Below are 10,974 nucleotides of genomic sequence, written 5' to 3'. Positions count from 1 at the left end.
CTAAATAGCACAATTTTCTTGGAGAGGCCCACGGGTATATCAGCGTGTTGCCATCTCGCGGCAGACAAGCGGGAGAGGAGCAAGGCAGATGGCTGACTCTGCGACACGAACGCGTAAGTTGGCGTCACGCTATTTTTAGCGCTATTTTCTGTGTGTGTATGCCAAGATGTTGCCTTCGTCATCCGTCTGGTCGCACTCCCCAACATGGCCTTAATTTAATCTGTTTCGACGCTTTTACTGTGCACCAGAATGGCGAAATATTTGAATTTGGCTTCTTTAACGATGATTTTGACAAACATTTATGAAAAATGGCACACATTTAATGCAGAGAAGAAGAGAAGGAACTACAGAATCTGCACGTCACAGTTTTATATTGGTATAGGTGTCTGTCCATGCTTCCCTCACTCCAAGATTTTCTAACCCTTATTCGCAGCTGCCATCTTGCCTTGAAGTAACAATTGGTTGCTGTAGTCAACGAAATTCATATATGTGTGTGGCTTGCTCTCATTTAGATGGAAGACATTAGCGTAATAGAAGCAGGCTATGTTACGGGACCTAGCTGCCGTGATCTCATAAATACTCAGCAGCGTGCAATCAACTATGCAATATGATAAATCTTTCGCTAGGGTCCACTTGACGGCAGCAATGAAGTGGACGTAGAGGATCTGCCTCGTGTGCCAGAGAACCGGGGTTTGAATCCCAGTGCCCCGCAATTCTCGACTGGCTTTTAACAAAAATTCGTGTGTCAATGGAATTGCCTAACTAGGCATGGAGTGCAGCCTGATTTCAGTGACCACAACCGACTACATACTCCATCGCCAGTACAATAACTAACCTGGCCAAACCGGCCACCCTATTTTAGTACTCTGCCACAACCTCCTACAGAAATACGCCGTTTAACACTCGGCCTTCAGTCCCTAGCGGCTCCAGAGCAGCTAACCAAAGTGGGGGTTGGGCCTGTGATGCAGTGGAGGTTGCTAACAATATCTGGCTGCACAGAAGCCGCCATTAGAAACTGAAATTGGCAAAATTTAACTCTAGAATACTTATCCAATAAGGGTAGTTTAGCAATGCTGTTCAAAGAAATAGTGGGTCGTGAACGGAATGTCAGAGTTTAGTGAGGGTAGGAGGACAGACGAGCATTCACAGTGCTAAAGGGTGGGCTTATACTAATATTCTGCGAATTAGCGCACAGGCGATAAATAGGTGTAGTCAATGTAACGGGAAATATTGAGGAATTTATTGTATTAACGGAAGGGAGTCAGTAATAGCATTTAAGCCAAATAAAGGTACACATTGAAGGTGGTAGGGAACAACGCGCCTATATTTAGCCATGATAACCAGATCGTTGAAAGTTCTTATGGAGATATGAAATCCCCAGTAATAAAAAAAAAGTTTACACTGTAGGCAAAGGACAGTCTGGAGACCTGGCAGTGGCCAACTATGGCATTGGGTCTAAGAATAGCAGCGTGGAGTTTTTACTAAAATTCGATGTGTGAAATCATTTACTTATAATGAACACCTTGTTTCGCAATTGGTATAACTGTGGTGAACGTGGAAAACCCCAATGATGAGAATAAAATAAAATATGCTTCTTACTGTACCTGAGCACATACCCCAGCACATGCAGTAGAGATGAAAGACGGCGTGAGCACCACTCTGGCGCCATCTATGAGCGAGCGGCGGTAGTTCGCTCGACAGAGCCGATCTCGAGGGGAGCGTGCTCGCTCTCCTCCCCTCCCGCCGTGCTCGGTTGCACCGACGGCAAGAGCGACGTGGCTCAACTTATAAAAGGGTGCATAATTATGATCTTCGCTCTAGCATAAAAATGTGGGAGGAAATGTTGATTTGATTTTTAAGCTGCAACGGCTGCTTGTCTAAGGGTAGCCATGAATAACGCATTTGATCAGCTCGAAGGAGCGCCAACAATCAGCTCACAAAGCTTCTCACACACCCACAGAAAGGCACATCATGCAAGGGTAAAGCCTTTAGAGATTCGGAATCGGTGATTACCTTGTGATATTAAGCGACTCGTGACAATGTTCGGCCAATGCATGTTACTAAACAAAACTAGGGACTAGGAATTGGCAACTGTTTTTGTTCCTTCTGTCGGTAGGCCGCCGCGATGGTTCACTGGTTATGGCGCACGGCTGCTGGCGCGAAAGATGCGGGCTGAATCCCAGCCGCGGTGGTCAAATTTTTATAAAGGTGCAATTCTAGAGGCCCGTGTAGTGTGGGATGTCAATGCACGTTAAAAAAAACCTCGCCTGGTCGAACTTTCCGGAGCCCTTCACTAGGCGTTCCCTCACGCCCTAAGTCGCTTTGAGACTTTAAAACGCTCTAAATCGTTCTTTTGTCGTCACTGTCGGCTTGCTGAGGGCGTAGATAATAGCAAAGGACACCATTGAGAGTGGACAAGAAAATAAACCGAAGTCCAACTTTACAATGTAAAGCCCCTATTACAAGTTCAACAGTTTTCCGTCTGGCAGTTTGCAGAATTTCATTCTGCAACATGTTAGACAGGCGATGTGAATCTTTTATTTATGGTCACTATTTTGCTATAGCTTCGTTGTCTCTATCACAGTGTATTCCTTTTAGAGGCCACCTGTAATTATTGCAGCCAGCAAATAAATCTTTACCACTGATACTGACCTTCCTTTGATACAGTTCTGGCGCTCGTGGCATGCAACACGACGGAGCAGTGCGCATCGATGGAGGCGAGCGCCACGTGCACCGACCACCTGTGTGTCTGCCCGTCCCTCCAGCCGCTCACCAAGGCGAGGCGCTGCAACACTATCGGTGAGCTTGGCAGGTAGTCTGAATATGGTTCGAAACGCATACTGTACGGGACCATGGGATGATATTTGTATTCATTTCATCCATAAGCATATATATTGCTGAGCCGATATAACTCCCATTGTGACACCTATCTTCTACGCTCTTCACTTCGCCAGCTCCTTAAGAGCTATTCGAGATTAAATTTACTCTGAGGACAAATAGGAGCGAGCCTATATCGATTGCATAGCGCCCGCTAGTCACAAAGCCACCTCCCTTAAAAAAACACGTTTATTATAACCTTGCTGCCTGAAATGTAAACTAACTAGATGAAAAGGCTAATAAAATACATGATAAATTAGTCGCGCTTAGCACATATTCATCGGTGAAAATAATGCATTAAATATGAAAAAATTATCACCAATCAAAATCCCGCTACCGATAGTCACTGGTACTCCTGTGGCGAAAAGCTGTGTTATTGGTCTGATCCACGCCGGATGTTCCGTCTAGTCATGAGCAATGCTTCCTCTGCCCATTTGCGCGCTGTGCGCGATATAACAAAGCACACATAATAAACGAAATAAAAAAGAGCATCACATTCGCTGAAGATGTTCTCGGCATCCGTCTTTGTCGCTCAGCTCGTGTTGCGGAAAGCAGAGGCCAGGAGTAGTCAACTCGGAAAGATCGCCCTTTTTTTCCTAGATGCTTCTCTCCCGGACATGTACACTTCCAAGCCACCTTTGTTCACGGGATTGAAGACACCTCGCTACATCTGTCAAATGCGATACCACGTTGTCAGCAGCCAAATACTTGCCACACAAGAGCAGCCACACCTGCATCGTCCGGTTTCGTTCCCAACCGCGATGCCTGCACACTGAACGCTTGTGCGGTGAAGAGGATGCGGCCCACCACTGAACACAATTTAGCTGGCACTCTGTGGAACAATTTTTTACCTGCTGGTAAAAGCTTAGCAATTATCGAATTTTCTTGTTGCAGTGCGCCACTTCCAAATGAAACGTCAAGCGCTATACTGCGCCAAGCCGGAGAAGATATTTTCGCCGATTATAACGATCTTGATCCCATGATCTCAAAGATTGCGATGGAAATTATTTTGGTCATGTCAGAACTCTGGCGCGCCAATGGAATTTTACAAACGCAGCTGTCCAGGATATGTTCGTCTTTAAATTTTGAACATAAAAATGAACGCTAGCTGCAGTGACTAAGAAGAACCTAATAAATTCATGTTTGAAATCAGGCAGCCATACTTGAAGCGCTCTGTTTGATTGAATTAATGAGCCATGGAGGGAAATGCCGAAGATATATGCCTCCTTTCGTTTGATGTAGATGCTACTTGATACGAATAATCAGCGCCACCTGGTGATTCCACCCCATCTCCCCTTTCGCCTCCCGTGGCGCTCCTTAATATTACAGGTCAATTACTTATGTTCTCATATCTTAGGTTCTTAAGTCAGGTTCTTTTTAGAAATATTGTAATTACATGATCGCATATGTCATCTTTATCTTCTAACAGCAAGGTTGTCGGTGCGGTTATTGATATATACCTTCCGATCTGCCGAAATTAATCGGATTTAGTAAAATATTTAGGTTCTCTTTGTTCAGCTGATAAAGTTTTGTTCAATGCACTAAATTGTTCTTTGTTCCACAATTAAATTTGGTCCGCGAAATGTTTACAATATAGGAACAAAGCATTCGTTTATTCTACCTTCGAAGGGTATACAGGACATTAATGCGTCAAAGCAATTACTCTACATTAATCACTTGAAATCCACTGGGTATCAACAGAAAAGCATTGCGCGTTTCTGAATTGTTTTCTATCTTGGTGAACGTTGGCAAGCGCTCTTGGGCGCCGGCAATCTTAAGGAACATATATGCAGGCGATGCGTGGAACACGTTGTCAGTGAGGTTTTACTGTGTAAATGATTTCTTTGGTATAAATTATTTGAATAACCTTTTGTTTCAATATGAGCAATAACAGATGCAAGAAAACTAGGGAACTCGCGTTGATGATATTTAAGAACAAAAAGAAATTGGTCACGGTTAGAAATAAACCAAAAAAAATATCAAAATTCTACCAGTGAGTGCGAGTAGTATCGTGTCGTGTTTTTCAGAGCAAAATTGTAATGACTCTGTGATATCAAACATTTAAGAACTAGTGATTGATAAAGACAACGGGCTTCCTTTGGAACAACATTTTCGTAGAACTAAAGTCATTACCCATACAACGCAAATTCAAACTTCAAAATGCTTCCACGGTGTAAGATGCATGATTAAAGCAATATATTTAAATGTTAGAAATACTTCCTTTCTGGTGGGGAATTTTTAACTCTAATTATTTAGAGCAGTTTAGCTTCCACGTGAGGAAAGCACACACGAGAGAAACTCTTCATTATACAAGGAAACGCAAGTTTAAATGTGTCCCATATTACATATTATATGCAGAAATATCTAATAGGAAAGGTGCTTGCCGAAACTTAACCTCAAAAAGGCGATGTCTGAGACACGAGTCCATTTTTCAGCACAGAGACTTGCGCACGAATAATTCTTTCCAGCAAATCCCAAGGGGTCACAGTTTACATCAATTTAAATATTCTTCGTTTCACTGTGAAGTTGACCTTGTAACTGTAATTGTCTGTCTGCGTCCTTTACCACTGCATGCTTGCCGCGGTTTCTTGAGCGCCCGGCGATACTTTTTGCAGTCTGTTAATTTTTTTAGTATGCTTAGCCCTCCTTCGTGTAATCTGAGTTCAGGAAGGTGCACAATAAATATTCAAGTACTGCAATATAACATTAAACAAATATTAGATTTCAGAACCTTCAAGTTAGAATTTTAATGCTGACAAAACTACCCGGGTTTTTATACTCATTAGTTGTTTGCGATACAAGCTAGGAAGCTAGAAACAATACAAAGCATTAGATCTACCCTTATCCTGCGAGATTCCTCTTTCAGATTCCAACCTGCCACTGCCACTGGGGAGTAACTGCAGCGTCAGCGCCCAGTGCTCGAACATGGCAGCGTGCTTGGATGAACGATGCGACTGCCCCCAGGGTTACCAGCCTTCAGACGAGCGCCACTGCCACGCCATCAGGCAAAGCGGTACGCTCCGTTTGGCACAGCGAGATACGAGTGAAGACTCAAAATATTTGGTGGGCTTTAGTAAACACGAATGTCCAATTTCAAGAAGCCTCACACGAAACCTTCCTTATATCAAGTCGGCGCAGTCAAAAACGATACATGTGTGCAAGACGAAGACGAAGCAATTTAAGCCAGGAATTTTGTCACATGTTGCGTCTGCTGCGAAACCAATACATTAACCAGTTCGGGCTGCAGAGATATTCCGTGAAAAATACAGCCAAATTTTAAACTTAATGCCTCTCCTGGACGCTTGATGGTTTGAAGTTACAGCCGGCATTCCTTACTAAAGAGGTTTCATGTTACTTAGAAAAAATAAGAATCTTTTAAAAAATATTGTTTGTTATTAGAGTGTATCCAAAAGTAAATCTAGAAATATTGTATCTTTCAAAGATTTTGGTCATGTGAATATTCGTTTCTGTCTTAAACTTGTATTTTGTTGAAAAAGCTATTCGTGGTTAAACGAAAGCAATCTTCATCGCGATACCACGCATTCATGCATTAGGCATAATTTTCAGTCATTCGGCAGATGCGTACTCGAAAACAAATATTTCTTTTTTTTTTTCGAAATGATTGTGTAATATTTTTAACTACGACACGACCTAAAGCCATCGCTGAATTCTCTCTTGTTCTATTGCCTTCGCGCCCTAAATGCGGATGACCCGTGCCAGATTGTGCAGAAATTTCATATTTGGTAGGACTGTAAAATTTACTTTAGTGTCAAGTTTACCAAAGGTCATGCTTCTTCAGTAAGAATTGACCCGTTGAGGCCATGGGCAGATAATTTTATAACACGTCCCGTAATTACGGCAAAGTGGGCTTAAGCAGGCTCAGAAAATAGGTTTCTAACCAGAGAAACGTTTTTTTTATTCCAACCTTGTGGAACGTTTCTGTTTTAGTTGCATTATACGCATCAATACTAATGCCCTCTGCCAAACAGCGCCAAAGAGCTACGACATAACGAACACCAGTATTAGACTCGTGTGGATCTGGGCTGCTGTATTTTTCTTCCTAGAGCCGGGTAAGGAAGCCAATTTTTATAGTACAGTATACACAACAGCAAAAGTTGTCAACAGTTGTAAAATTAAGCATAGTCGATGTTTACACAGGTTGCACCATGAGTCTGCAAATCAAATGCTACAGTCGTGAGGAAGCGACTGTTCTCAGTTACTTTTCTATTTTCAGCACTGTCAGTTACGTCGTGGATGGCCATCATGATCATGACTTCAGGCTTTCTTTTCATCCTCTTGCTTATAGTCTACGTCTACGTACTCGGCCAGAGGTGAGCACAAGTTTGCTTCGGTAAGCATTAGTGTCTGAGGCCGTGAAGCGTCGTAATGAAGCATTTCACCCCTGCCACTCTGTAAAACTTACTAAAACGAATAATTGCATTCATGCGAGATGCTTACAAGCCCACGTCATCTAGACCTTGAGAACATTCGGACAACCTATAGCCTAGAAAATCTCCAATTCATGCAGACATATAAACGATTGGCACCTGCAGATATGTATACTCTTCAACCTTTGAACGACGCAAAAAAATCGATAGCCTTAATGCGAGCTGCTTACAAAAAGACGTGCTCCAGACAGTGAGACGATTTAGACAGCCAAAAGCCTGGAAAATTCAAAATTCATTCAGTATTGAAAATACATTTGAACCTATACATAGACTTACAGCGCAGTCTTTGAACGTTGCAAATAATGGGATGAACTTGTACCACTTTGGAAGTTTTGGCGGGGCGTCCGAATGGATCGAGGGTGTTTTTTCATTGTTCGGAATGCCTATCTCTTGCACTTCTTACGGTCCGATCGAAATTTGTAAATATCACGCCAATCACGATTTTTTCTTCCTAAGCATCTTTCCCAAACATGTAGCTACAAATACAAGCATCTCGGGGTGTGTTACTGAAACGCATAAAATTCGCAGGTATAATTTTCAGCGTGTCATTTACTTTTTGGCTGGAGTTCCTGATTTACTGTAACATAAACCTTATAGAAAGAAGACCCGCAACCAGTGTACTGACCGTGCTGGCTACAAGGCTGTTTTATGCGGCAGATCATGCTTCGTTAAGGTTCCACATTTTAGGAAGGTGGAGGTTGCGCTCGTCCTCATCTTTGCAAACGCATGTCGTAATGTCTCCTGTGCTCATCGTAGCACCAAATTCCTTCGTCTCCTTACTTCTGCTAAACGGTGCAGACTTGAGAACACTCGGTATCGATATATCACGGTGGTTTGGGCGAAACATAGTATAAAGACCCACTAAACCTTAAATTTTAATTACTGAACCATGTGAAGGGTGACTTCGGAGCATATAAAGCGGGGAGGCGAAGACTGGCTTAAGGTGGTATGCCTATAATTCGAAAATATAACAGTCATAAGGGATACACTGAGAGAGCATGCATGCGTTCCCACGAGCATCGACCCTGATAGACAAAAAGCAAGTTCTACTATGGCCAATTATTATGTAGCCATATTTGCAAAGCATTTTAGAGTTCTATTTCATAACGCGTTTACATACTATTAAATACGTTTTATAGGTAATAACATTAAATTACACATGGGATATCGTATATTATTATATTAACAAGGAATTCTATTGCCGATATTAAATTTCTCCCGATAGCTTTCCTTGCCCACAAACGCAGTGAGTATTGACTGATATCTTTGCTGCACACTTCCCTTGGCCTCATTGAAAAAAAAAATTAAATGCTAAAAATTTTTTTTGTAGGAGGCGAAATCTTTGACAGTTCATCTATAGATCTCAAATAAATGAAATAAAAAGCTGTTTGAAATTTAACCCTATATAGGGAGGTGTTAAAAATTACAGCGAAACGATTCCTAACAGGAAACCCACCTGGGAATGATCATACGTGTCAATGAAAAAGACGAAGCTTTATGACAATATTGCGCCGAAAATTCACGTATAGTATGTCGTAATGTGAAATTTGTCATAAAACAGGGACATATGCATTTAGATTAATGCCCGCTCAAAAACTCTTCAAAGGGAAGGGTACTGCATTAGAAAACGTTTAAACTGAAAACATCCTCTATCCTCGATACATACTGACAGTTGTCAGAGCCCATCGGAAAGCGTGTTAGACTAGTTCGTCATTTTTCGCGTTGTGTAAGTCGTTATCTCGTCCTCATGCCCCATTCCGGAAAACAACTCAGACAACTATGTCCATAGGTATAAAGCTGCCGACATGAAGACGGCCTCAATATACGGCTTCTCTACCATGGACTACAACTTATGGCGAAGGCCAACTAATACAGCCACCTTCGTACTGGAGGCACTAACCGAGACTTTTATGCAAGTGCGGGTTATTTTTATTCCATCAGGGGCTCTTAAAATCATGGCGGTTATTTAGTTTATGACGTCGCGAATCAGCTAGTGCTTATCACTCGTTCTCTTTCGGTAAACAGCTGCAATTGCTAATCCCATAGCATTAGAAGGCGAACTGGCTAAACTACTGATACTGTGGAAGCTTGGGCAAGTTGGTGTGACATGGTTTCTTCAGCAGCGCAGGGGACAAAGGACGTGGCAAGTGCACAGACACGGCGCTGACTGTCTGTGCACTTGTCACGACCTTTGTCCCCTGCGCTGCTGAAAAAACCATGGCTAAAATGCATCGTTGGTCAAAAAATTCATCTATTGGCTGGAGCGGAGTGACGTGAAAAGTCGGCAGCATTCATGTTAGCTAGAGAAAAGTAACGTCAACAAACCTGAAATTACGTAACTGCCAATAAAAGCATCAACAGCTGCTAAGTGCTATTGCGTTGCCAATGCACAGCCGAATTAGGAGTCCTTGTTAACTTTTGCTTCAGCGTCCACTGGTTTGTTTGACATAAACCCTTGGTGATCTATTTGAGGATGTCGTAGTTATGCACCAACCTAGAAGACTTTACAGATGACGAAAAAAGTATTCAGCTGGGTGGTAATTTACAACCAACAGGATGTCAAATGTGAATAATTTGTGTGTTCCACTGGTGCTCAAATCTAGCTGTCGTAAAGGTGTCATACATAGAACGGTTTTGCTTGGCGTGGTATACTATGGTACAGTATGGTATGTAGAATTGAATGTATAAAACATGCGCTATGGGCTATGAGAAATGCCGTAGTGGCGGGCACCGGACTAATTTTGACCACATGTGGCTTGTTAGCGTGCACTAAAGTTACGCTGAACAAGTGCGTTTTAACTTTATGTCAATCGAAATTCGGCCGACGTGGCCAGAGTTCAATGCTCCGTTCTTCAGCTCAGCATCTAAACGCCTAAGCCACTTCGCTCGCGCGGCGTGTTCACAGTTCGAAACATACGATTTGCTAGCACACTAACTAGGCAACCCTTATGGGGTATTAAGATATTCCCCCCCCCCCCCCCTCGTTTATGCTACCTCCCTATTAAGGGAAAGCTTCCCGAGGTTTTCATGAAAGAATTATGAACATCCCTTTAGCAGGCCTGGTCCCTCTTCGCACTCTATATTAATTTTACTTCCTCTGAATTAAGACAATTGAAATATGTCATTAGCGCGGCGGCTTAGACGTTTATTGTTGGCGCTTAATATGCCCAGTTACTTTCCTGCCAGTTCGTTTTCTGGATTCAAAAGGACTATAGCGCCAAATCGTAAAAAGAAACTATGCAAAATCTGGCTGCACGACAACGTCGTTTTGAAATAAGCCATGCTAGTGACAGCTTGGTTGTTATGCTGCTTGAATGAGTTTGATTGTGGACAAAAATGTCATTTTGCCCCGACCACACCATTCAATGACACTTAACGAATCTTTACCAGTCTTTGGTCATCACATCTGAACACGAGACGGATTCTGCATTCTTAAGGTCTGATCACTTGGTCGCTTTAAGGCCTTTTCCACGTATCCTACGTATCCACCGTAGCTACGCATCTACCACGTAGCTACGTATCCGCCGCACCTGCGGGAGGGGCGCGCCGCAGCCTAGTGAACAGTGAGGCGATCGACGCCCAGGGAGCGTTCAGTAGCGCCAGGAGTAAAAACCAGTCCAGCGAGCAATATGGCAGCAGTCAGTTTGGA

At 42.8% G+C, this 10,974-nt stretch overlaps 1 long non-coding RNA gene across 1 annotated transcript; it reads left to right on the top strand.

The window, feature by feature from the left end:
- The first annotated feature begins 2,673 nt into the window (after positions 1 to 2,673).
- Positions 2,674 to 6,632, top strand: LOC144119982 (uncharacterized). The gene is made up of 3 exons (XR_013312420.1): positions 2,674 to 2,799; positions 5,744 to 5,890; positions 6,625 to 6,632. It is a non-coding gene; the product is annotated as an uncharacterized LOC144119982 (long non-coding RNA).
- The last annotated feature ends 4,342 nt before the right edge of the window (positions 6,633 to 10,974 follow it).

The sequence above is a fragment of the Amblyomma americanum genome, chromosome 2 (assembly GCF_052857255.1).
Source record: "Amblyomma americanum isolate KBUSLIRL-KWMA chromosome 2, ASM5285725v1, whole genome shotgun sequence".
Classification (NCBI taxonomy): domain Eukaryota; kingdom Metazoa; phylum Arthropoda; class Arachnida; order Ixodida; family Ixodidae; genus Amblyomma; species Amblyomma americanum.
This window is presented reverse-complemented; position numbering and strand designations above follow the sequence as displayed.